A 25,906-nucleotide genomic window follows, 5' to 3' on the forward strand; every position below is an offset into this window, starting at 1 on the left:
AAATGAAGCAGGTGAAGTTATCTCCCACCGGTGTCTTTGGGCCCCAACAGTCTCTATGAAAGAACAGTCCCCTTTCAATGCAGATAGGTGCAACCCTAAAATCTTCCATTCCCTAGCTACACTGTGGGTGAAGCACAGGGCCAAGTGCAAGCAGAGGAATTCTTGCTGCAACATTTGGTCTGTACAAGGACTGATAGTGATTCCATCTTGGCGAAAAACCACTTGTTTTCAGTAATGTGGACCCCAGCACTTCTCAAATACCAGGAATATTACAATACTGCTGCCTATCACAGGGTTTGAGGCTGGGTCTGGAACTATGTCGTAGGCACTATGTACAACAAACTTCTGTCTCTTAAAACACCTCTTTGGAGGCTGTTACTTTTTGGTTATAGTCATTTCAGACTATTGCCGTCTGCAATGTTTACCTCCCTTCCAAGGTGAAGTGCTTCAGAACATACTGTTTGCATTGGTATCTCGGCTCCCCCATCTTTGCGGGTCTTGGGTGATTTCAATGCCCACAACCTTTTGTGGGGTGGAACCTTGGTAACTGGCCATGGTAAAGACTTTTAAAACTCTCCAGTACAACTTGACCATTACCTCTTGAGTGATGGTAGCCCAACACACTTCAGTGTGGCACACAAACCTTCTCGGCCACAGACCTTTCCGTTTGCATCCCTTGTATTTGCCCATCCATCCACTGGAGGCTGCACAGTGACCTATGTACTAGTGACCACTTTCAAATCTTCCTGTCCCTTGCTCAGTGTCACACCCCTGGACGCCTGCCCAGATGGGCTAACAGTGCTGGCTGGGATGTTTTCACCTCTGCTGTTGACATTGGCTCCCTGCTGCATGGAGATATTGATGAGGGAGTCCAGCATACAACTACAGTCATTCTTTCAACAGCTGATTTAGCCATCCACTGTTCCTTGGGCCTGCCCTAACTGAAGACAGTACTTTTGTGGTCCTCAGAAATCACAGAGGCCATTACAGTGTAGGCAGGTGCTCCGAAACCATAAGTGGCACCCATCAATGGAACAATGCATTGCCTCTAAGTGTCTCCATACCTGGGTCCACCCCCTTACGAAAAGACAAAAGCAAGAATGCTGGGAATGCTATGTTTCTATTATTGCACCATGTCTCTCTCCTCTGCAGTTATGGGCTGATATCAGACATCTCTGGATACCAGACACATGCAGGTATACTTGGAATTAACTTGAATGTTTCTGACTACTGCACCAACCCAGATGCCATCACCAAACATTTTGCTCTGCGCTGTGCTCAAGCATCAGAGTCTGAGAATTACCAACCTGCCTTTTGTGTCTTAAGAGTGGTTTGAGCAAAATCAATTACCTTTTACTGAAACTGCAGCCATATAATGCTCTACTGAGAGTGGTAATTCGTCCATGCCCTCTTCCACTGCCCTGATACAGCCCCAGGCCTGGAATGCATCCACAACCAGATGATCAGGCACTTACCAAATGGTCAAACATGCATCCTGCCATCTTTAATCACATCTTGAGTGTGGGCATGCACCCATCGAAATGACGAGAGAGCATCATTGTCCCAGTACTGAAACTGTTTAAGCAGCCTCTAGAGACTGACAGTTATAGCTCAATAAGTTTCAGCAATATTCTCTGTAAGTTGCTAGAATGCATGGTGAGCTGGCAGCTGTGTTGGCTCCATGTGTTTTGTGATCTTTTGCCTCTTTTTCCAGGATGGTTTTTGCCAAGGCCATTCCACTACTGTCATCTGAACAGCTTTTGCCCAGTGTCAACACCTTAAAGTTGTCTTCTTCAACCAGCAAGGGCTTATGGCACCAGGTCTTTGCTACTTTAGATAATTATGGTCTCCAGACTCCACTCCCAATTTTCATCCAGGACTTCCTGTCTTACCTTATTGTTTTGGGTTTGTGTTGGTGCTTCCCACAGTATCCCCCATATCCAAGAGAATGGGATCGGAAAGGTGCAGGCATGAGCCATCACCCATGGCTTGCAATTTTCTGCCACTGAGACTAACATCGTGTACTTCTGTCAATGTTGTACCATTCAACCACAACCAGAACTTTACCGCAATGACCAAACATGTAATGTGGTGGAGAGTTATTGCTTTCTAGGACTGGCCTTTTATTCCTGGCCAACATGGGTTCCCCCATCAATGCTAGCTTAAGCAAAAGTGTTGACTGCACCTTAATACTCTTCGCTACCTGAGTACCACCAGCTGAGTTGCAGATCACAGTACCTTTCTGCAACTTTACAAAGCCCTGGCACAGCCCCACCTTGGTTATGGGAATCTGACACATGTTTGGCATCGCTGTCAGCATGTGGATACTGGATACAGTAAACCACTGTGGAGTTCGACTTGCAACAGGAGCTTGTCAGACTTGCCCTGTGAAGAGTTTATTCATAGATGCTGGGATTTCTCCACTGTGGATCAGGCACCATCAACAGCTTTCCAATTACACTACCCACATTGGCAATGCCCCTAAGCATCTGACTACCACCCAGACACGGTAATCCATCTCCGGCAATGGCAGCCCCAATGAGGGACTACCATTGCAATCTGCATCTGGTAGATCCTCTGAACTTCAGTTCTTCCCTCTTCCACGCCTCCTCTGGACCCACCTCCACAGAGCATACCTTGGCTTCAGCTTCATCTTGACCTATCACGATGTGCAAAACACATAGTCCATCCTAAGGCCCCCTACTGCAAATTATTCTCCATCCTTGATGCATCCCAGAGTTCAGAAGTTGTCTATACTGACAGCTCAGTGGGCACTGGTCATCTAGGCTGTGCTTATACTTGGGCAGGACATTCTGAACTGCTCTGCTTGCCAGATGGCTGTAATGTTTTCACTGCAGAGTTGGTATCCACCTCTCATGCTCTCGGGCATATCCATTCCTGCACTCCCTGAGCAGTTTGCAAACTAAGCTAGTGCTACCCTCACCACACCTTTGTTATTGTTATCCATGATTCCCTGTATGGCCTCAAACAATGTGTAAACTTGGTGACCTTCATCTGGAACCTGCGCCACATTTAGATCCTAGGGAATGAGCTTGCTGAACACTTGGCCAAACAGGCTACCAGTAAACTGACTCTCGAGAACAATTTTCCAGAAACTGACCTGCAGTTGGTATTAGACCATTACGTTTAGGTGCCCAGAATATGGTATGGCTCATTATGACTTCACCAAACTAACTATGGGTGATAAAGGAGACTATGAATCTGTGGAGGTCCTCCATGCAGGCCTCTAACAAGCAATCTACCTTTCTACCTTTAGAAGATCCCCATTGGCCATACTTGTCTAACTCATGGTTATTACCTCCATAACGTGGACCCATCCCACTGTTGTTTTGGCACCTATATGACAGGGGTCCACATTTTGCTGGACTGTCCCAAACTAGCCACTCTGTGGCAGACTCATAGCTTCCGTGACTCACTGCCCTGGTGTCAGGAGACCATTACCCAGAATCTGACTTAGTTTTATGTTTTTTTCATGAAGCAGGCTTTTACCACTCTCTTTAAGGAAGGATCATTTAACTTCACTGTCCTGTTTGGGGGTTGGCAGAATATTCTGTCTTCCTTGCCCAGACTGAACTGCAGCTATCTTGGCTTGGCAATCCGGAGCAGTCCTGGCCCTACCCGCTCTTTCCCTGTTACTGTCGTTTCCCCCAATCCTCATGTGATCTGTAAGACTTGTTCATCTTTTCTTGTCTGTGCTTTTCTAGCTGTAGTAGGTAAGGAATTTGGTCACACCATAAACAATAGTGAGAGCATCTTTTTCTATATGAGAATACCTGCACTGAGTTTGAATGAGCAGCTTTTAGGCAAAAGCAATGGGTCTGTCTTGTTAACCAATTTGTGTGAAATCACAGCGCTGATTCCTTAGGAACAAGCATCAACTCACAAAACTACTGGTTTTGCTGGGTCAGAATGCACTAAACATGTCACTAAGCAAGGCATTTTTGAGTTTCCAAAATCTGTCTTGACAGGTCTTAGCCCAAAAAAAGATACATTTTTGCGATGCCAACAATGCAACGAAGCCACAATTTGTGTGGCACTGGGTACGAACTGAATGTAGTATGTCATCTTGTCTAGTACTGACTGAAGTTCAGACACATTGCGAGGAACAGATAGGTCACAGATTGCAACAAATGTGGCTGGAGCCGGTGCAAACCCTAAGTACTGTAGTTCAGTGTGAAAAAAGTCGCACCTTCAAACAATGGAATATCCAGGATGGAATGTAACAATGCGGAGAAGGAAAATTGCTACTCACCATATACTGGAGGTGCTGAGTCGCGATAGGCACAATAAAAATATTCACATAATCTTAGCTTTCGGCCATTAAGGCCTTTGTCAGCAGTAGACACACACACACACGCACGCACACACACACACACACACACACACACACACACACACACACACACACACACACGAAAGCACAACTTGCGCACATGCCTGCAGTCTCAAAGAGCTGAAACCACACTGCGAGCAGTAGCACCAGTGCATGGTGGGAGTACCGACTGGGTGGGTTTAAGGAGGAGGCTGGGGCGGGGAGGGGGAGGGATAGTATGGTGGGAGTGGCAGACAGTGAAGAGTTGCAGTTTAGACGGAGGGCCTACTTCACTGTCCTACCCACCATCCTTCCCATCCCTCCTACTGTGGTATTCCGCTGTCCACCGAACCTACACAATATACTTGTCCATCCTTACACAACCCCTGCTCCCAATCCCTAACCTCATGGCTCATACTCCTGTAATAGAACTAGATGCAAGATCTGTCCCATACATCCTCCTACCACCACCTACTCCAGTCCGCTCACTAACGTCACCTATCCCATCAAAGGCAGGGCTACCCGTGAAACAAGTCATGTGATTTACAAGCTAAGCTGCAACCACTGTGGTGCATTCTACATGGGCATGCCAACCAACAAGCTGTCTGTCTGCATGAATGGTCTAAGTTTATGGTATTGTCAGTACATTTGGTATGAACTTCAATTATTAAACAGTGTTTTGATACAATATGTTCAGGACTTGCTGGTTTATTTGTCACAATTTTCATTTGATAAAATATTATTAACACTGCTTTGCTTCTGTTTCTGTTGTTATCAGACTTAATGTTAATTAAGAAATAATGTCTGTGTGGTGATACTAAAAAGACAGATTTCCTGTATTTATTCATTTTTTAAATTGTGTTATGGATTTTGCAGTAATTTTTTGATTGCAGAAATAATATTCGAGGATTGCACAGTTGCTAAGTTACTAAGTGAGAGCTTGAACTTGTTAACAGGAAAGACAATGTCCTTCGCCTGTGAAATTACCTGCTGGAGGTTCTTGCAGCTTGCTATCTTCAGTTGGAGCTTTCTCTCTAGTTGCAGTAAAACTTCCAAATGGTGCTGGATATACTGGACTCTACGGAATAATTCTGGGTGAATAATAGAGCATAGAAAATACAGCAATTTGTGTCCTGTGGATGGAAAGGAGTTGCAGTTCTTTTGCTGCTGTGTGCTTAATACATGGAAAAGGTTGAATATCCTTAGCAGTGATATCTAGGAAACTGAAACTTCAATTCAGCAGCAGCAGAAACATTTTTCTGTGTAACCGGCCAGCAGCAGTGCAAGATGTGAAGTTGTTAACTTTAAGAACATGATTTTCTTTCACTCAATGTAAGAGTGGTAAGGATTGCTAACTGTTGTTGCTTCCCATTTTCCAGAAATTCTGTTCTTCATTGTCTCTATGTTCTAGACTCCATCCTTACACCAGAGTCTTTTGTTGCTTTGCTAATTCTCATTTGCTCCAACCTTTTTATGCCACCTAACAGTTGAAGGAGCCATGGTCCTGAAAAGTAGCAAGATTTATTTTTCTTTTCACTGCTTGTGTTACTGCTGTTTAGTAAACAGGTACTTTGTTATTATCTATTTAATTATCAACAGTTTTTATTAAAGTATGCACATTCATGTGCCAGAACATAATTTCATAGTACAAGATATCCAAAATTGTAGCTGTACAGCAGTCAGTAGCTTCTTGCACTTAGAAGTTTGTGAACTGTTTTAATTACTGCAGTTTGTTTAAAGTCATTATAATTTCTAAGATGATGCATTAATCTCAAGTTCTGGGCTTCATGTTGATATGCTTACAGCTCTGTCTAAAAAAACACTTAATGGTCAGTTCCAAACCGTACTGCGTATGGACAGGTGCTATCACAGTCGATGTAGAAACTGCAGAAAGGCACCTCTTACTAAAGTGACCAAATATTTGGTGTCATGTTGTATGCTATGGGTCCATGTCATGTCTTGAAATTGTCTAATACTTTCATTTTGGTCTAAACTATAACCATGGAAGTTGTATTGTAATAAGTATTGATGGCTCAAAGTACCACATGTATGTAAAAAAGTGGCACTGCTAGTGACTGAAGGGATTGACTTTCTCCAGAAAAAATTGAGGAACCATACATTCCCATCTATCCCTTAAGCTTATGCCAATACAATCTGTTTCATATTTCACACTAGAAAAGTAAGAGAATTAACAAAAGGGAAAACAAAAATCTGAAATAAGATGCAGGGAAGTTCCCTAATTTTGAGAAGCAATGAATTATGCAATGATTCTATCTTGAGTAGGATCTCAGTTTCTAATGTGATGAGAGCCTCAAGAAACTGGTCATGAGGATGAAAACTGATTCTGTTTCCTAGTCTCAACCCCTCTTGTATATTAAAAGTATTAGACTGCTGGCTAGCTCTTCTGACAATGATGATAGTTTATATTTTTAGGTGTAAGTGCTTGTAGTTATGTGATGAGAGAAATACATGAAATTTAAAGAATTCAGATTTTCCTACTTATTTGGTTGGTGCCTCATTCTGCTTTTGGTTTCTTCAGCTGTTTTCAAAAGTTGGGCATTGGGTTGTTCAGTTATTAAACTGGACACAAGATGTTTTTCATTTTTTTATATCCAAAAGACATGTCATCCCTTCATTACTGCTGTATATCAACCACAGTTAATAAAAACACAGTTTGTTGTGCAGCATAGCCAAGCATCAAAGCATAAGAAGCTACTAGCTTCCACCACTCATGTCCCTCTCTAACCAACTGACAATGCATTTCCCTTTCCTTTGCACACAAAAATGGACACTTTACAGAATGCTGGTAATGCCACATTTACTAGTCATTTTAACTGTTTTGTTTTAATAACTTTAGTTCTTGGAATTATGTTTTGTTTTGTTAGTTGTATTTAGTTTTTATAATAAAGGAGATAAGTGAAGACATAATAAGAACTGCCATTTATATGACATTAATGAAGTTAGTCAAATTCAATTGATCAATCTTTGAATTATAGTTTAATAGAGGTCATTTAGAACTATAAATGCAGTTATGCAAATATGTCTTGGGTTTTACATGCACTAATAAACATTTAAATGTAGTTATACCTTTTCTGTATAAATACAAAAATTGTAGAGAAATTATTGTACAGATACATAGCATTTTTCTGTTATGTTTTAAAATTGGGATAATTATAGCATTGATTATATTTCCTTGCACTGACAGTCGTTAGTGTTGCTTTGGATATATGATTTGTTCTACATTTGGAAATGTAGTTGCAATGTGAAGAAAATGGTTTGTGGTCACAAAAGTGATTTGTAAGCAATTTTCTTTGTAGCTTGATTGCACTTCCATAGTGTTCTACCAATCAGCTGAAGTCTACCACCTGGTGTACTCTTGACTGAGCATATATGATCATCCCATTTCATGTACCAAACTGTGTTTCATCCAGGTAATGGTATGCATTGATTGATTCCAGCTCTTACTCATTCATGTCATAGTCCGAGGATGTGACATTTTTTTTTTCACATGTGAAGTGCACAATTTTACATTTCTGCATATCCAAACAAAGTTTCAAATATTTGCCCCACTTTGAAAACTTATCAAGTTTTGAATGAATATTTATGTTGCTTCTCTCAAACAATATTTCATTACAGATAACTGCATCATCTACAAAAATTCTGAGGTAACTATTAGTATTGTCTCCAAGGTCATTAGTATAAAACATGAACAGCAAGGGTCCCAGAAAATTTCCTTGGGGGGTACCTGAAGTTACTTTTACATTTGACAATGACTGCATCTGAAAACACATGCTGTATTCTCTCAAACAAAACATCCTCAATCCAGTCACAAATTTCACTTTATACACCATGTGATTGAACTTTCAGCAAGAAGCATAGGTGTGGTACTGATTCAAATGCTTTTCAGAAATTAAAAAATACAGCTATCTCACTGCCTTGAACCAAAACGTTCACTATTTCATCTGAGAAAAGTGCCAGTTGGGTGTCACGCAATCACTGTTTTTGGAGCCAATGCTGGTTAGTATTGAGTAGGTCATTCTATTCAAGATACCTCATAATCTTTGAACACAAAATTTGTGCCAAGATTTTACAACAAATCAATGTCCAGGATATTGGAAGGTAGTTTTTTGGCTCACTTCTACTACCCTTCTTATAGCCAGATGTGACCTCTGCCTATTTCCAACAACTGGGCATCGGTTTCTCTTCACAGGATCTATAATAGATTGCGGGTTTAAGAGGACTAACTAAGCCACAAGTTCAGTAGAGAATATGGCAGGGATTCCATCAAGCCCTGCAGCTTTGTTTAGTTTCAACAATTTTAGCTGTTGTTCAATACCACTTATACCTAATACTTGTTCCATTCATCTTTTTGTATGCGCGACGATTACACTGGGGCAATTCTCGCGAGTTTTTCCTTTTTAAATTCATATTTGAAAAGTGTTAAGCATTTCAGCTTTTGCTTGCTACCCTCATTTTCAGTTCCTGTTTGAATTTCTAGGGACTGGACACTAACTTTGGTGCTACTAACAACCTTTTCATACAACCCGAATTCCTTTGGGTTTTTGAGATATCATTTGACAATATTCTGTTATGATAGTCAATGGAATCATCATGCATTGGGCTCTTAAATGCATTTCATCAAGCAGCTCTCTGCCTATAGCCCTATGCTTTGTTTTACACTTATTTTGCATTAATCTCTGTTTCTGTAGAAGTTTCTTTACAGTGATTATATACGATGGAATTCCCTCTCCTTATGAACTTTTGTAGAGGGTACATATCTATTCAGCATGTCATCGGCTATTCTGTTACACTTGGGCAATAGTTTGTCTACACATTCCTGTCCTGTGCTGAGAGATTAAAGTTCCTCATTGAGATTGGACATTACACATTTCTTATCCAGTTTCTTAATGATAGGTTAGTAATTGAAAAATCAATGTGCTAAATTTCTCTTACAACACTCATTATATGAAAGCTGTGATCCTGTTATCTGGGAAGTATTTACAAATATTTTTCAATAATATTATGTATATATTATATATGTGGAATGGGAGAATTAATTTAGAAATGATGACAATCACACAGGCACATAATCACTCATTATTCACACATCGAACTTGCGAGTGAAATGGGAGGAAATGGGGTGTGATGAATAAAAGCCATTCTGCTCTATGAAGGGTGGGGGATGTGGCATTGACCAAAGAAGCAAAACCTTTATAAGTAAACCTGCTCCATTTTCTGTTTCTAGTAATCATCATCTTTATTTTTTCTTATTTAAAAAGAAGCCACTTGCAATGTAACAATTTAAAAAAGGATCCAACAAATGTTTTAAGTGTTTGAATTATGCCAACACTTTTTTTTAAAATCAGCTGTGGCTAATTGTAGAAAACTATACCCTCTCTCACATCCTTTCCTTATATTATGAGAGTGACTTCAGTACTAAGATATTTTAACTGTAACACTTATTTTACAGCTACTCCTGCTGTCAGATGACTGCAGAAAGATTTTATGGGTGTCAAAGACCTCTTACAAAAGCAGTCTCTGGTAGAACTGGACACCAACACATTTGGCCAGAGTCAAGGTGGTGATGCAGCTGTTGCAGTGCCTCCTGGACCAGGAATCTACCGAACACTACTGTCCGTGTGACCCTGCCAGCATTGGCGAAAAAGTGCAACAGCTGGAGGTGAGTCCTGAGTGTGGGTTTCTAGTAGGTAGTAACTGGCATGTTAAAGATTGGTGACAGGTGACTATGCCTTTTTTTAGGTTTGAATACAACAGACAAAATATCCTGCAAGACAAATTTTGTTTTTATATTTCTATATTTACACCTTCTGACAATGTACTGTGTGTGACAAATTGTTTCCAAATAAATGAAATGAAATGAAATGAGATTAGATTCAGCTGTCATTACATGTTAACACTTCCACATAACTTGTGTTAAAAGATTTGTGTTTTTCTTACATGTCATAACGGGGATATTGGGTTTGCCATATATCTAAAATGTTATGACTATTATGTAGGAAGAAACCAGATTATTGATAAAATACTTTTTACAATAATGTGTTTCATATAGTAATATTTGTAAGAGGAACAGTTTGGTTTTTATTTATTTATATATTTGACAAATTTCTCATCCAGGGCTTTGCATGACTGTGTTGAATGTTTTCATTAGTAATGAACTGTCTTGAGCAAAACTACTGTATTATTCCACTTCAGTACACTGCCTTCTGGAGCCACACCACCATTCTCAAGACAACTGTAATATTCTTTGGTCATTGAATCTGCTTCAATCTATCATCTAACATAAGTGAATAATACAGTGGTTAGTTTAATGCAAAAAAAATCTTGAATGGAATTATTTATATTCATCTTCAATTTGGTCACAATATTTTTAGCTTGTGCATCCATAAAAATGATCCGTATTTGCACTTGCACTTGAAATAGTGAAATACACCATTAATCCAAAAAGTACAGAGACCTATTTTATTGCCAGTGAATCAGTACCAACAGTGGAGTATTATGCTGGCAGCTTGAACTAACAACCCTGAACAATAGATGTGCATCTGACCAGTCACTTGTGAGTAGAGAGTGTTAAACAGTGGATGGGTGGTCACATCATGCCAGCGTTGTTCTCATCACAAATCATATTTGACCAACATCCCTAAATCGTGTGTAATATGTTCACCAGAATCTTTTGAAGAAGAGAAAGGTTTGTGCAAAAATTTTCCCGCAAACCTTTTCTCCCAAAAAAAACAATGATGCTTGGACGCTTTTGCGAGTTGATTGAAATGCAAAATGAGGACATTTCTTTTCTCAAAAACATTGACAAGTGATGAGACATAGTTGTTGTTAGTGGAAATCACTAATTTAGTGCTCAAACAGTTCACACACTAGGAAGACAAAGTACAGTAAAATTAGCAATGCACAAGTGGCCAGTGGAGACCGATGCTCTGGCCTGTGTATTCACTAGTTCCTACAGGGGGCACAGCCGCCAGGCTGCATATGCAACTGGTGTCATATTAGCAGGCCAGGTGGTCTCTAATGGCTGAATCAAACACAAATTTCACATGCAAACTACAAAACAATGCACACACAAAATTGGTAGTTATAGCTCACCTCTTCCGTTCAATGAAGTGAGCACTGTTCTTATGTGAGTTTCTTTTCTGGTCACCGTAAAGTTTGAGATATGAACTGGAGGACATTGTCTGTAACTAATATATGGAAGACCTTCTGTTGCAAAAATATTTGATAAAGCTGAAGTTATTGCGGTGGAGAAGTAGCTGGACAATGCACCACATATGGAAGCACAGAAAGTTAGAAAAGGACCTGAAAAATGTTCACAAATTTGTTCCCATGGCTGCTATGGATCTGTCATCGGTGACAAGGAAGTGCGCAGAGCCTCCTGATGGATGTCACACTGTTGTTGGGCCATTACAATCTTCACCATTTGCCCATCAATGTCTGGCAAGGAAATATTTCTACATGCTAATGCTTTTGTACACGACACACCCTAGTGGTAACCATGCAATAAACACACAACGTCACAGCGAAGGATGGAGGGCTCTACAACCTGGGAGCAGCGTTCTCTGTAGCTAACATCACCACTCCATCCCAAACACAAAGATAAATTTGTAATGCAAAATAATTTCTCAAAGTATCGGAAGCATGGCCCAGAGGCTTGTTTGGCCACCATGTTGCACAAAAGAAACAACTTTGCTTAACACGGGATTGATAGCTACCACAGCTGCAAATTTAGTGCTAGTAATAGGGAAACCATCAACAACATTTTGTTCTTCCATGGCTAAATGAAAACAGAGTAACATTAGCATGTTGCACCATAGGTTGGTAATGTATCTCTATTTGAATTTTGATAGGAAAAGAGCCCAATGCTGAAAGTTATGTGTGGCTTCTTCTGCCAAGAATACCAAAGAGTTAAAAAGAGATACCAGTATTTTGTGGTCTGTAATCAGGTGAAACTAAGAACCGTATAGAAAAATATGAAATAATTTAGGGCATACACAATTTCTGAAGCCTCTTTCTCTGTCTGAGAATAAAACTGTCATGCTTATTGTGCTGAATTTAAAGAGATAGAGGCATATGCAAAGGGGGTTTGGATCTGTTTGCATACTTCTGAGTGAGAATGGTGCCAATTAAAAACTGAGATGTGTCCGTCACAAACAGAAGTGGCTGGTTCTGCAGGAAAGTGACCAGACAAGTAGGCAACTGCAGCTTAAATTTTAATGTGTGGTCACAAGCTGGGCACTAATGGAAAGGAACATCTTTACATAATAATGCATGGAATAATTGTGCCACAGTAGCAGCATCTTGTACTGATTTTGGGTAGTGCACAATTTTGAATAAAAATTCCTGTAATTCCGTAAGAGATGTGGGGTGTGGCAGTGTGGCAATAGCATCCATATGCCGGTGCCATGGATGAATTCCAGCTCATGACATTTAAAAATCCAAATAAATAATGGATGGTTGGAAAAACCTGTGTCTTGTCCAAATTGCACTTTTATCTTCCAGACTGTAAAACAGAAAATAAAGCATGAAATTCCTGCAAATGTTCCTCTGAAGAGGCACCAGATACTACTATGCTGTCTAAATAGTTGAGACAGTTTGGAACTGATGCAATAAGTGGCTGTAAAATGCATTGGAAACTAGCTGGTGAGGTTGCTATGCCAAAAGGCACAGACTGGTATAGATAAGGGCTAAATGGATTATAGGTGACTAGAAGGTGTTAAGGTTACTTGTCAAGTAGCAGCTGATAGATGTATCTCTGTTTTTGAAAAATAAGACCCCCAATAATTTTGCTAACAGCTTGCCCAGGGTACAGCCGAGGGTAGGTGTCAATGATTGACTGTGCATTAATAGATTTTTTTAGAGTAATTGCAGAGGTGTAATTTACCAGCATGTTTTTCTACCATTACTAGTGGTGCTTATCATTCACATGGAGGAGGAGAACAAATACCATTGAGGGATTGAAAATGATCTAATTCTGCTTTTTCTTAACTCCATATAGTTACCAGTACCAGGGGGACCCATAAAAAATGGGGATGGGCAAATTGTATTAACGTAATATGAGCTTGAAATTCTGTTCCACAATCCAGCTCTGGAGAAAACAGATCAGAAAATTTGGCACAGAGCATCTGACTATTGGAATGAAATTTGATCTGGAACTAAATGCAGTACATCATTGGTGGAGAACCAATACAGTTTGAAAGTGTCAGCATAAACATTGCCCACAAATAGGGATGTCAATGAACAAACCACAGCCTTGTAAGTCACAGGTGCAGAAAATAGTCCATGACTGGGAATGTATTGTTTGTTATAGCTCACTAGCCTCTGTGGAAGTGGGGTCAGAGAGGGAGGCCCCCCACCTTTCCCTTTCCAGGAGCCCATAGTCCTTTCATGAGCTCATGCGTGGCACATGTGAGGCTCTGAGGTATTGCAGCCCATTCTTCATTCTTCCTTCCTGGGCTGCATTTCCTTAACTTAGCCTCTCCCCCCACATCCTGGCTTTTTCCCCACTGCCTTCACCTGGCTATCCACCACATTCTCTGTGCTGCTTGAGATTTTGTACCTCTCGCTTGTTACCTTTCATCCTTTTGGGTCCACCCTTAGGATTTGGCCTCCACTTCTAAATTTTCTATCTTTAATGTGTGCCATTTGGGGAAGAACTCCCTCCCTACCATCTATGGCATGGATTCCCCCTCCCCCCTCTTCCTTCCCTGCCATAACCCCCTCCATCATGTAAGATAACAAGCATGTTCAGGCAGTCCAAATGGTGGGGCTGTTATGTACCCATCTGGCTGAGCCCCTCCTGACAACACAGTAAACACACTATTTATATGTGAGCTGTTCCCTCCATGTGTGTACCAAGGAGTGGTTGCTTGTCGTCCTGGAGCAGCGGAAGTCTCAGCAATTACCGCTGTGCTACAGAGCTGTTGCTGTGGCTGGCTAATGCCCATGGGCAAAACCCCTGATCGGAGTGGGTGGTATTGAGGAAGATGGTTGGCATATGGATATTCTCTAATGGCCATCTTGTTGAGTGGTAGTGTATCATTGAATGCTGGTTCGTATCACCCTGCAGCCTTCCCTTCCTTGGCTACACCCTGGGAAGAGGGCCAGGCTTGCCATCTTGGAATGAAACCCTGTCCCCTCTAACTGACTGTACTAGAAGGGATAGGGACGCATTCACCTCCACAAAGCCATTGTTTTTGTGGAGAATATCGAGGGCAACATAGAGGTGGATTCTGTCAGTAAGATGCAGTTGGATATGCTGTTCATCAAAACTTCTCCTGCTGCCCAGTCTACAGCCCTCCACGATTGTGATCACCCTGGTGACATCCAGGTGTCTATTACCTTTCATCAGTCTCTGAATATGGTCCAGGGAGTGATGTTTCATAGACCTCATCCTACAAAATGATGACGAACTCCAGTCTAATCTGGAGTGACCACACATTTATTTTGTTCAACATTCCCAGGAGGGTCATAAATACAACCACTAAACCACTACAATTGTAGCCCCTTTATTCTGGCTTTTGAGGGGGTAAGCCTTCATAGATGGTCAAGATTGTGTGTTACCAATGTGACATGAAGCCGTGCATTCCTCCACCTGTAAGGTGCTTGTGGCACTTATGTTTTGGTCCGAAGTGTTCCTGGTGTATGGCGACCCTGTGTGTGAAGACTGTGGCCACACATGCCGTGTGGGAAGCCCCTGTATTCCACTACCTAAGTGGGCAAACTGTCATGACTGTCACTCTCCACTCTCACAAGATAACTCAGTTTATAAAAAAGAATAGGAGATAGAGTTAAAATCCATTGGATTTTCTATCTTACATTGATTTTCACCAAAAATATTACCTAACACAACCTACTGTCAATTTCTTCTTTCATCTGTTGCGTCATTTCCCCCTTCCAACTGTATCTTTACTCTATACCCATCCACTTCTCATTTCCTCTTCCCTTGCAGTTGCCACACCCACCCTTCTGGGTGTTGTTCAACCTTCCTGGCCATATCCTATGGGGTGCTGCATATACTGATTCATTGGTCTTTGCAGAACACCTCGGAACACACTTTGCAACAGCTTCAGTGTCCTCTTCCTATCTTTCTACCTTCCTCTGCCAGAAACACTGAGTTGAAGAAACCCACTTCTGGTCATCCCCCACTGAGCAGAATCCTATAATGAACCTTTCACTGAATGGCAATTCCAGCAAGCTTTTACCTCTTCACAACATGGCACCATGCCCAGATTCTAACCACAACCAGATTATCCAACACTTGGGTATTACCCATAGGCATCATCTACTCAGGGTCTTCAACTGTATTTGGCTTGTGGGTGCCATCCCTTCACAATCTGCCATCCACCTGGCCTCTGCATGGGCTCTCCCCCACAGTTTCCAATTTTCTCCCTACGAAATGCTCGTCACGAATTTTTGCTGCTTACCCTCAGCACCAATTGATCAAAGACTTTATTTAGGCAACCAAAGCCTCAATGCTGTAGCACAGTCCTGTTTCTTTGGTCTTAATTTTGATAAAAAGCTGGCATGGATGCCCCATATTCTCCACCTGAAGACACCCTGCATGTGGAAGCTTAATGCTATCTGCCCCTGGCCACACCTCTTGGGATGCAGATCAAGCTTCTCTTCTCCATCTTTACTATGCTCAGGTTTTGTCCACACTAGATTATGGCTGTCAGGTTTATGACTCAGTGGTTCCTTCCACTCTGAAACTACTTGACCCTCTTAATTGTTATGGGGTTCATCTGGCTTTATGTGTGTTTTGCGCTAGTCTTGTCAACAATCACCCTGCAGAAGCAGGGATTCCCTCTCTATATGTATGACCGAGCCAACTCCTGGTTTCTTATGCAACAGCCATTTGGTGATACCCTGACGATCCCTTGTACCCCATCTTCTTTGCAAATGAGGTATGTCTCCCTCCTGCTACCCACCATAGGGTGGGATTGCTGGTTGGAGTGCATCTCACTTCCTTCTGTCCGGATTTTCATCTCCACTCACTGGAAATGGCCTTGTGTACTTCCTCCTCCCCCTTCCCGCCCAGCCCAATTTGATGGACCCTCGAATGGTTCAAATGGCTCCGAGCAATATGAGACTTAACATCTGAGGTCATCAGTCCACTACAACTTAGAAATACTTAAACTTAATTAACCTAAGGACATCACACACATCCATGCCTGAGCCAGGATTCGAACCTGTGACTGTAGCGGTCACGCGGTTCCAGACTGAATTGCCTAGAACTGCTTGGCTACACCGGCTGGTGATGGAGCCTTGACCACAGATGCAGACTGACCTATTCGATGGTCCTAGGATCTCTGTCTGCCCTATGATATTCTGGCATCTTGTACATTCTGTCCTTGAAGAGTTCCCGGATGCTATCATCTTCAACAATGATAGTTCTAAAATGGTAAATTTGTGGGGGGGTGTATGCTTTTGTCTCCTATTACACAGATCACCATTTACTGCTGGTATTACGTAGTGTGTTCACATCAGAGTTGCTTGCCATTTTCAGGGCCCTCCATTTTGTTTTTCAGGCCTCCCTCCATAGTGTTTTAATATATCTGGCTCAATATGCAGCTTGCAACCCATTAACTGATGCTGTCCTCGTCCCCCTTTGGTCTCTGCCATCTATGACCACCTCTGTGCCCTTTCCTGTGCTCCTGCTCTGTTGTCTTTCGCTGGGCCCCAAATCATGTGGGCATCCCCAGGAATGAACAGGCTAACAATTTGGCTGGTGACACAGATACTCAGCACCATTTGCTTTCATGATTTTAGGTGCAGCTATGCTAATCTAATCTAGGTAAACATGAAACATCTTTTCCCAAAAGTGAAATGACATATGGTGCTCGATGCTCTCCGTAATAAACTACACACAAACAAGGAGATTACTGCAGTTTCGTACTCTTCCTTCAACTCATCTTGGAAGGAGTCCACTGTCTTATGATACCTGCACATTGGTCATACTGGGCTCATCCACTGTTTTCTATTGCATAATCAGCCACCCCACAATGTGCTCATGGAGCCAGAATGCCAGTATCCCATATATTGGTGGAATGTCCCCTCTGTCTTATGCAAGTAACTTTTGAATTATGGAACTGATGACCTTGCCGTTTAGTTCCATAACTTTGCCTCGGTCAATTCTCAGACCTACTTGGATTTGGATTCTCCCTCTCTGTTTGACTGATTGATTAATAATGCTTCTGCACCCATGTCGACCTGAATTCCCAGTGGTTTGTTAATGCATTCTCATAAGTCATTGGCTAGTTGCAAACATTGTGTTCTACCATCTGGCACCTAGAGTACTGTTCTTGCTACATCTCGCTCCATGAAGGACATAGCCATGCAGACATGCCACCTCAATTTCAGCTATGAGGTTGTGAAACCGACTAGTGTTATGGTAGCAATGCCGTCCTTCCATCCAGCTGCGCAGCAAACCATCAAACTCGCGTGTCACAAAGTGAAATTACCAGCTATACAACCGGCAAGTTGGAAAGGGCAGAACGAATACTCCTGTGAAGACTTCCTATGTCCCTCCAGCCAACCAACACCTGAGTCTTTGTCTGCTAACTGCAAAGGCTTGAAGAAGTCCAACGAAGGCAAACAGTCTGCTTCTCTGCTGACTCGAATAGCCTCCTCAGCGGTGTCACCAGGTGATACCTTTGCTTGACCAGCCTCTGTGTTGCTGGTGTGGAATACCAACCATTTTTCTACATTGGAATTGGCAGGCCGACAGCATAAGAAAGCCAATACTTATGTGGAGCAGGATCCTCCTGCCTCTGTGCCCTGTAGCAGCCAGTCTTCGTCAGCTGGCCCTCGAGAGCCGCTGAAGTGACACCTCTTCATTTTTTCCTCATCCTGACTCTTCTCTGATGGAACATTCACGCCTTTCATCCAACAAAGAAGATTTACAGTTGCTTATAGAACTACAGCGTCCACATGAGCTCTTCTTCAGGAAACGAAATTGCATTCACATGAGTCCTTTGAGTTTTTGCATTTCTTCTGAGTCTGTTTTGACCCCCCACCTCCGAAAACAGCATTTCATCACATGGAGGAGTGATGCTGCTCATATGGGATGACGTTCATAGTTAACCCATCTCCCTGACTACCCACCTTGGAGCTGTTGCAGTTTGCCTCTTCCTTTTTCACTTGACCTCTTCCCTTTGTACCAATTATATCCTGCCATCATTCAGTGTCACCCGGGCTGACCTCCTGCAGCTTACTGGACATTTCTTCTGCTTGGTGACTAATGTACAACATCTCCTTTGGGGTTCTCCCAGAACCCGTCGGAGAGGTGCCCTCTTTGGTGACCTTAATTAACTTAATCTCTTCTGCCTTAACACAGGAGCACTGAGGTTCCTTTCTGACTCCTCAAACACCTATTCCCATTTGGACCTATCCTACTGCACTGCCCAGCTTGCCCATCATCTCAAGTGGTCTGTTCTTTCTGGCACCTACTTGAGCGACCATTTCCCTTGTGCTATCCATTTGGTCACTCCTACCCCACCTGCGTGCACATCCAAATGACAGCTTGCTAAGGCTGATAGGTGGCTTTTCTCCTCCACGGCGACCTTTGATGAACAAGATTTCAAAAATTGTGATGACCAGATCGAATGTCTTAACAAGGTCATCGTTACTGCTACTTAACGTTCCAGTCCCTACATGTCCTCCTTACCATGCAGTGTCCCTGTCCCTTGGTGGACTGATGCATGCCATGACACAATTTGCATGCAAAGATGTGCTCTCTATATTTCTTATGGTGATCCTATGATGGCAAACTGCATTTATTACAAACAAATGCTTGCACAATGTTTTGTTCCTCGTAATAGGAAAAATGGTAGCTGGATTTCATTCACTTCTTCTTTTAACAGCTCCACCTGCTGCTCTGTCACATGGGCTGACCCCTGATGGCTATTTGGAACCAATATCTATTCCCCAATATCCACTCTGACAGTAGCATACGATGTTATCTTGGAACCTATTGCTATCTCCAATACCTTGGGCCGCCATTTTTCGGAAATTTTGAGCTCTTCCTCATATCACACTGCCTGTTCAATTGGAAATGAGTGGATGAGGCTTGGACAATACCCTTCCCTTCTCCAAATTGTGAGTGCTACAATGCTGCCTTTACTATGAGGGAGATAGATCATGCTCTCCGTTCATCCTGATCCTCCACACCAGGGCCAGACTCCGTTCATATTCAGATGTTGAGGCATCTTTCTTTTGAGGGCAAACACTTTCTGATTAATATGTACAACTCCAGCTATGCAGAGGGAGTATTTCCCTGAAACTGGCGTGAAGCCACTGTCATAACCATACCTAAGTCTAGTAAGAACAAACACCTTCCTTATAGCTACTGCCCCATCTCTCTCATCAGCCCTATTTGCAAAGTGATGGAATGTATGATTCATGCCCGGCTTGTATGATGGCTCGAGTCTCACAATCTATTAACCATTGTACAGTGTGTATTTTGCGTGCGTCATTCTTCAGTTCACCATCTCAACACTTTGTCCACACATGTCATGAATGGCTTTCTGTGGAAATCCCCAACTGTAGCCTTGTTTCTCGATTTGGAGAAGGCCCGCAACACCCACTGGAGGACTGGTATCCTCCGTAAGGTCTACAATTGGTTCCATCCTGAGCATTGTCCTCTTTGCAATTGCCATTAACCTTATAATGGTCTGCCTCCCACCAAGCATCTCCACTTCCCTTTTAAATGAGGATTTCTCCATGTATTGCAGGTCTCCATGGGCCTGTCTCATTGAGTGGTGTCTTCAGTGATGTTTCGATTGTCTTTAGTCAGGGAGCATCGTTAATGGCTTTCGTTTTTCACTGACAAAACCCTTCGTATGAATTTTTGGTGGCACAGTTGGTTTCTCCCACGATCTTTACATCTGGCGCCAGTTCTCTTCCATTCATTGAAACTACAAATGTCCCGGGGCCCATGCTCGATAGGAAATGCTCTTGTTCCTCTCATGCATCTTACCTGGCAGTCCCCTGTATGCAGTCCTTCAATGTCCTACGTGTCATCGATGGTTCTTGCTGGAGTGCAGATCAAACCACACTCTCCTGCTTGCACCGGTCACTTGTCTGTTCGAAATTAGGCTATGGGTACTTCGTTTTTGCATCTGCACACCTATCCCTCTTATGCCATCTCACCACTATCCACCATCGTGACATGCATTTGGTCACCAGCCCCTTTTACACTAGCCCATTTGAGTGTCTCTATGCAGGAGCTGCTTAACTACCATTTTCTTACCACCTTGACTTTGTCCTCAGCAGGTATGCATGCAGTTTGTCTTATATGCATTGCCACCCATCCTGTGCCACCTTCTTCAATGACTCCTTTGACTGCCAGTATGGGGCACGTCCCTCTTCTGTAACCTCGTTTTTGGCTTTTGCTCCTAAAGACCCTACTCCATTCTGGCTGTATTCCATTCAGTTTCACAAACTTCACACAGAATTTCACGATAGCACCTTTGCTTGCACTGGTGGTTCTTGGACTGACCATGGCATTGGGTGTGCCTCTATCATGGGTGCTGATGTTTCTCGCTATTGGATTCCAGAACACAGGTCAATATTTACAGGAGTGTTCCTCACCCTGTATCAGGCCGTGGAGTACATCCAGCAACACTGGCTTTTCAATTGTGTCCTGTGCCCAGACTTGCACAGCACACAGTGGCTTCAAAGGTGCTGAGAATCACCCATCCCTCGATGCAGCAGGTACAGGAAAACTGTCACTTGCTCACTCTTGATGGAGGGACTGTGATGTTTGTGATTTCCTGGCCATGTCCGTCTGTCTGGAAACGAGGCTGCTGACACTGCTGCCAAGGCTGCAGTCCTTGTACCCCAGCCCACTTACATTCCATCCGATGATCTATCTGTTTCATCCTGTCAGGAGGTGGTGCCACTTTGGCATCGCCACAGGCCCTCCCTCCATGGGAATAAGCTCCAGATTATTGATCCCATTGTCCCCAAGTTGTTAAAACTTCAGCTTTGTGATGGAATGCCCATTTTTTAACTATTTAGGTTCCCACTTGGATTTGTACTAATTGCAGCAATATGGCGAAGCCCATTTAATTTTTAGTTCTTTACCTCCATTTCTCTATGGTGTATTTTATAATTCTTTCTCCGTGTCCCTGTTTTTAGCTGTCTTCTCTTACATTGATTGGGACTGATGTGTATTCATTTATTAACTCCTCTCTGTCTTCATGTTCTATAGTTTTGAGATGGGCACATATGTCCCTAGATGCTTTTAAATGCTAAAACGAAACAAACAATGCACACATTTGAATTTGTTAGATTTTACATTGGGTTGCAGTGTGCAGGTCTAGAAAGTCTTCCAGTGTAGAGGAGTAATACAGGAGAAGAATGTTCTGTAACAAGTGTTTATTTTCACTGTATTAGTTAGCTTTCCTATCTGAGAAGGAATTGTGGGGTGCGCACACACACACACACACACACACATACACGTGTGCCGTTTGGTGGCCCAAAGAAATCGCATACCATGTCCAGTGTTCCTAGTGAATTCCTGATAAGTGAAATGTTTCATGTATTGGCGATCACCAATCTGAAACGATGAACTGCACAATGAGAATATCCCGCTATTGCATAGTCCTGATATATGAATGCATGAGCCCCACAGGCTTTCCTCCACATGCATGCAGTATTGTCGTAGCCCTGTCCTCAGGAAATTATTACCAATTTTTCAATTACACATCTAGCTAGTCCTTAGCCAGTCACATCAACCACTGGAATAAATTACAGGAAATCTTCATTAATATCAAGATCCAAGGAATAGACACGGAGAGATAGTTGCTCTATTCTAGCAATTTCAGCAGTTTGATCTGCAAGAATATTGCAACATTTGGCATCATTGGTTATTGATGCAACAGCTGATCAGATTTTGGATTGGGGTCCTTAATGTAATTCTTCTCATATATACCAGTTCCTTTCAAAACTTACTTGTAGGTTTTCATCACCTTTCACAAAATATTTTGTAATGTCGAGAAAATTATTCATCTTGTCATCTTGTTTGTCAACTTTGGTAGTCCCAAAGCCTCTGTGTCCCAATCATACCATTTCCTGATATACACAAAGAATCATTGCTTGATGATAAGGACTGTACATGTTGTATCCCTTTCCATCTGCTCCACAAGGCCTTGGTCCAGGAAATGTTTCATATTGTTTGTAATGTTCACCATCATGTGAATAAGTCGCATTCAATTACAAAGGCTTGTGATAAGTGTTGGTTGTATGTATGTTGAAATATTAGAGTGTATGCGTTCACTCTGAGAACATGGAAGAGACCAGGGCTGGAACATTTTGATGACTACCTTTTGCATAACTAGCAGAAAGCATCATAATCATTTTTGGAACAATATACCAACCAAAGATATTTCTTCATCCAACTTAGACTAAACATTCAACATTGACCACTTTGCAAACTGAGGGGAAATTTATAAGTTGTGTTGGGCACAAAATTTTTTGTAAATATTGTAGCGTGATGTGCTCATCAACTTTTTCATTATTTGATAGTAAACAATCACTTGTGTTGTACTTGCAGCCATGTAGAAAGTTGTCAGAGGTTGATGTGTCAGTTAAAGGTGTTGATTTTGTATCAGGACCCAACAAAGGTGATTCTGAATTAGCATTAAAGCTTCTATTGCTTTAAAACAACATTTGTAGCAACTGTGGTGGATCATCCATTATCCAAACCTGAGAGGAAAGAGTTTGTTCTAGTTATAGAGATTTTGAGAAGTACTTAAAATATCATCAGTGAAAGAGTCAGCAACTGAAATTGTGTGTAACAGAGCAAAAGCTGAAATACTTAACACTGTTTTTAAATGTTTTGTTACAAAGGAAAAACCATGAATATTGTCCTAATTTAAACCTCATACTGCTGAAACAATGAGTGATATTGTTATTAAGGGGATACGGAATCGGATTTTGGGTTAAAAAATCGAATTTTTTTTATTGGTGTATTACATTCTGCCATGTTTCCTCTTTAAAATGACGTATCATACATAGCTCTACTACAATTATAACTATTTTATTTTTATATATTTGTGAGATCGGGTATTGCGCTTTAGTTATACACGTCTCTCGTGGCTGACCATGAACTTTTGGGCAGTACCTTTAAAGTGACATGAATTCAAATATCCCGGTTTCCAGCGACTATTTATACACTAGTTGCCCGAAAATGTTTCTCTCTGGTTTCCTCAAGTTACTCTTTGACTTTGTGGCGGGACTGTTTTGTAAACAGTGTGATATAAGAAAGTAGTTGTTGTTGAGTTATTTCGTATTTAGTGCTTCATTTTTCGCAGTGAAAATGCCTAGAGCTAAAGCAAAAGTATTTAAAAAGCGTGTGAACTGGCAAAAGAAAAGAAATAATGATTCATTAGCAAAGCAAAGCAGTTCATCATCATCACTGTTGGAAAATGTGAATCCACTTATTACTGATTTGCCGAACGAACTTACACCAAATGAAAACAGTGCTTCTCATAAAAAACTAAGAGATTTGGAAGAGAAATATAATTTACTTGATAGAGGGAATGAAGTTTTTGAACTCATTGATACGAATATATTGTGTGAAGCTCTTGAAAACAGTTTGTGCTGCAAAAAATGTCATGGAAACGTTTCTCTGAAAGTAGAATCCCATGTTGGCCTGGCTGCCCAGTTTAATTTAATATGCAGTGTTTGTAAATACAGCTGTAAGTTTCCAAGTTCGGTTTCAGTAACTGTAAATAATGGAAACAAGAAAACTGAACTTTATAGTGTAAATATTAGGTTAGTTTATGGATTGCGAGCAATTGGTAAGGGCAAAGCAGCTGGTGATATGCTATGTGGTGTTCTAAATCTTCCAAGTGCACCTTCAAAGTTTGAAGCTTACAATTATGTACTAGGATCTGCAGTTGAAGATGTAGCACAGAAGTCAATGCAGGTTGCTGTGGAAGAAGCAGTGGAAGAAAATGACGGCACTCGTGACCTCACAGTGGCGTTTGATGGCACGTGGCAGAAAAGGGGCCACACCTCCAACAATGGTGTTGTAACAGCAACTAGTGTTGATACTGGCAAGGTTATTGATGTTGCAATAATGTCTAAATACTGTAGGTGCACAGGCAGGCTGAAAAATGAACACAGTGATGACTGTATTGCTAATCATTATGGTAGTAGTGGTGGCATGGAGGTTGCTGGGGTGAAGAAAATTTTTCATCGCTCTTCACAGTGGTATAATGTTCGCTATGTCAAATATCTGGGAGATGGTGACTCTAAAGCATTCAAAGAACTTTTGGAAAGCAAACCATATGGGACCAGTGTAAATATAAGCAAACTTGAATGTATAGGACATGTGCAGAAGAGAATGGGTGCCAGGCTGAGAAGGTTAAAATCAGTTATGAAAGGGAAAAAACTAGATGATGGGAAAACCTTGGATGGCAGAGGAAGATTGACTGATTCCATAATAGACCACATTCAGAACTGCTATGGCCTTGCAATCAGGCAAAATACAGGCAATCTTGAAGAAATGAGGAGAGCTATATGGGCTTTATATTTCCACACCGCATCCACGGATGAGCATCCACAACATGGTTTGTGCCCCAAAGGTGAAAACAGCTGGTGTAAATACAATAGGGGACTAACAACAGGAGAGAAATACATTCACCACCACAGTCTACCATCAGCCATCATGGCAGAAATAAAGCCCATTTTCAGAGATCTGGCTGACAGAAGTCTTCTGATGAAATGTCTTCACGGAAAAACGCAGAACCCCAACGAGTGCTTGAATAGTGTGATATGGCATCGTCTCCCAAAAACAGTGTTTGTCGGAATTAATACACTACATTTTGGTGTGTATGATGCTGTGGCAACCTTCAATCTTGGAAATATAACTAAATGCCAGGTCCTTCAAAAGTTGGGTATGTGTGTTGGTTCCCGTACGGTACGTGCTATGTTCTTTTTAGATCAGCACAGACTAAGGCATGCTGATAATATAATCAAGACATTAGTGAAAAAAGCAAGACAGGTGCAGAGGGGTGCCAAAAGAAGACTTGAAGATGATTATGAAGACTGTGAAGGGGGTATTAGCTACGGATCAGGAATGTTTTAATCTGCTTTCTCCGTTTCCCGTAAGTTTACTTTTTACTTCATCTAGGAACATTATCTCAGGTACTGGTCAACCTAGAAGTCTGAAATTTTTATGACGTAGTGACATAGGTCCCTATTACATACTGAAACAACGATTTTTTAATTACTTGATTTACAAAAGACTTAGGGGTGATAGTCTAGTAAAAAGCGATGGAAAAAATTTACTTAAAAATAAATGTACAATATCTCTGTAAGAAAATACTTTGACAATAAACTGTTGTTTCAGTATTGTTGTAACATATGAATGCACATACAGTAAAATTTTTATCTCTCTGTCTCCAGTAGTTTGTGAGAAAATGTTCCCTATAGTAGGCATATATTAACATTGCGGGGATAGGTGATTCCGTATCCCCTTAAAAGCCCAATTGGTTTTAAAAAAGCTTAAATCATTGAAATTGAACGAAGCTCCAGGAA

The sequence above is a fragment of the Schistocerca serialis genome, chromosome 4 (genome assembly GCF_023864345.2).
Source record: "Schistocerca serialis cubense isolate TAMUIC-IGC-003099 chromosome 4, iqSchSeri2.2, whole genome shotgun sequence".
Lineage (NCBI taxonomy): Eukaryota > Metazoa > Arthropoda > Insecta > Orthoptera > Acrididae > Schistocerca > Schistocerca serialis.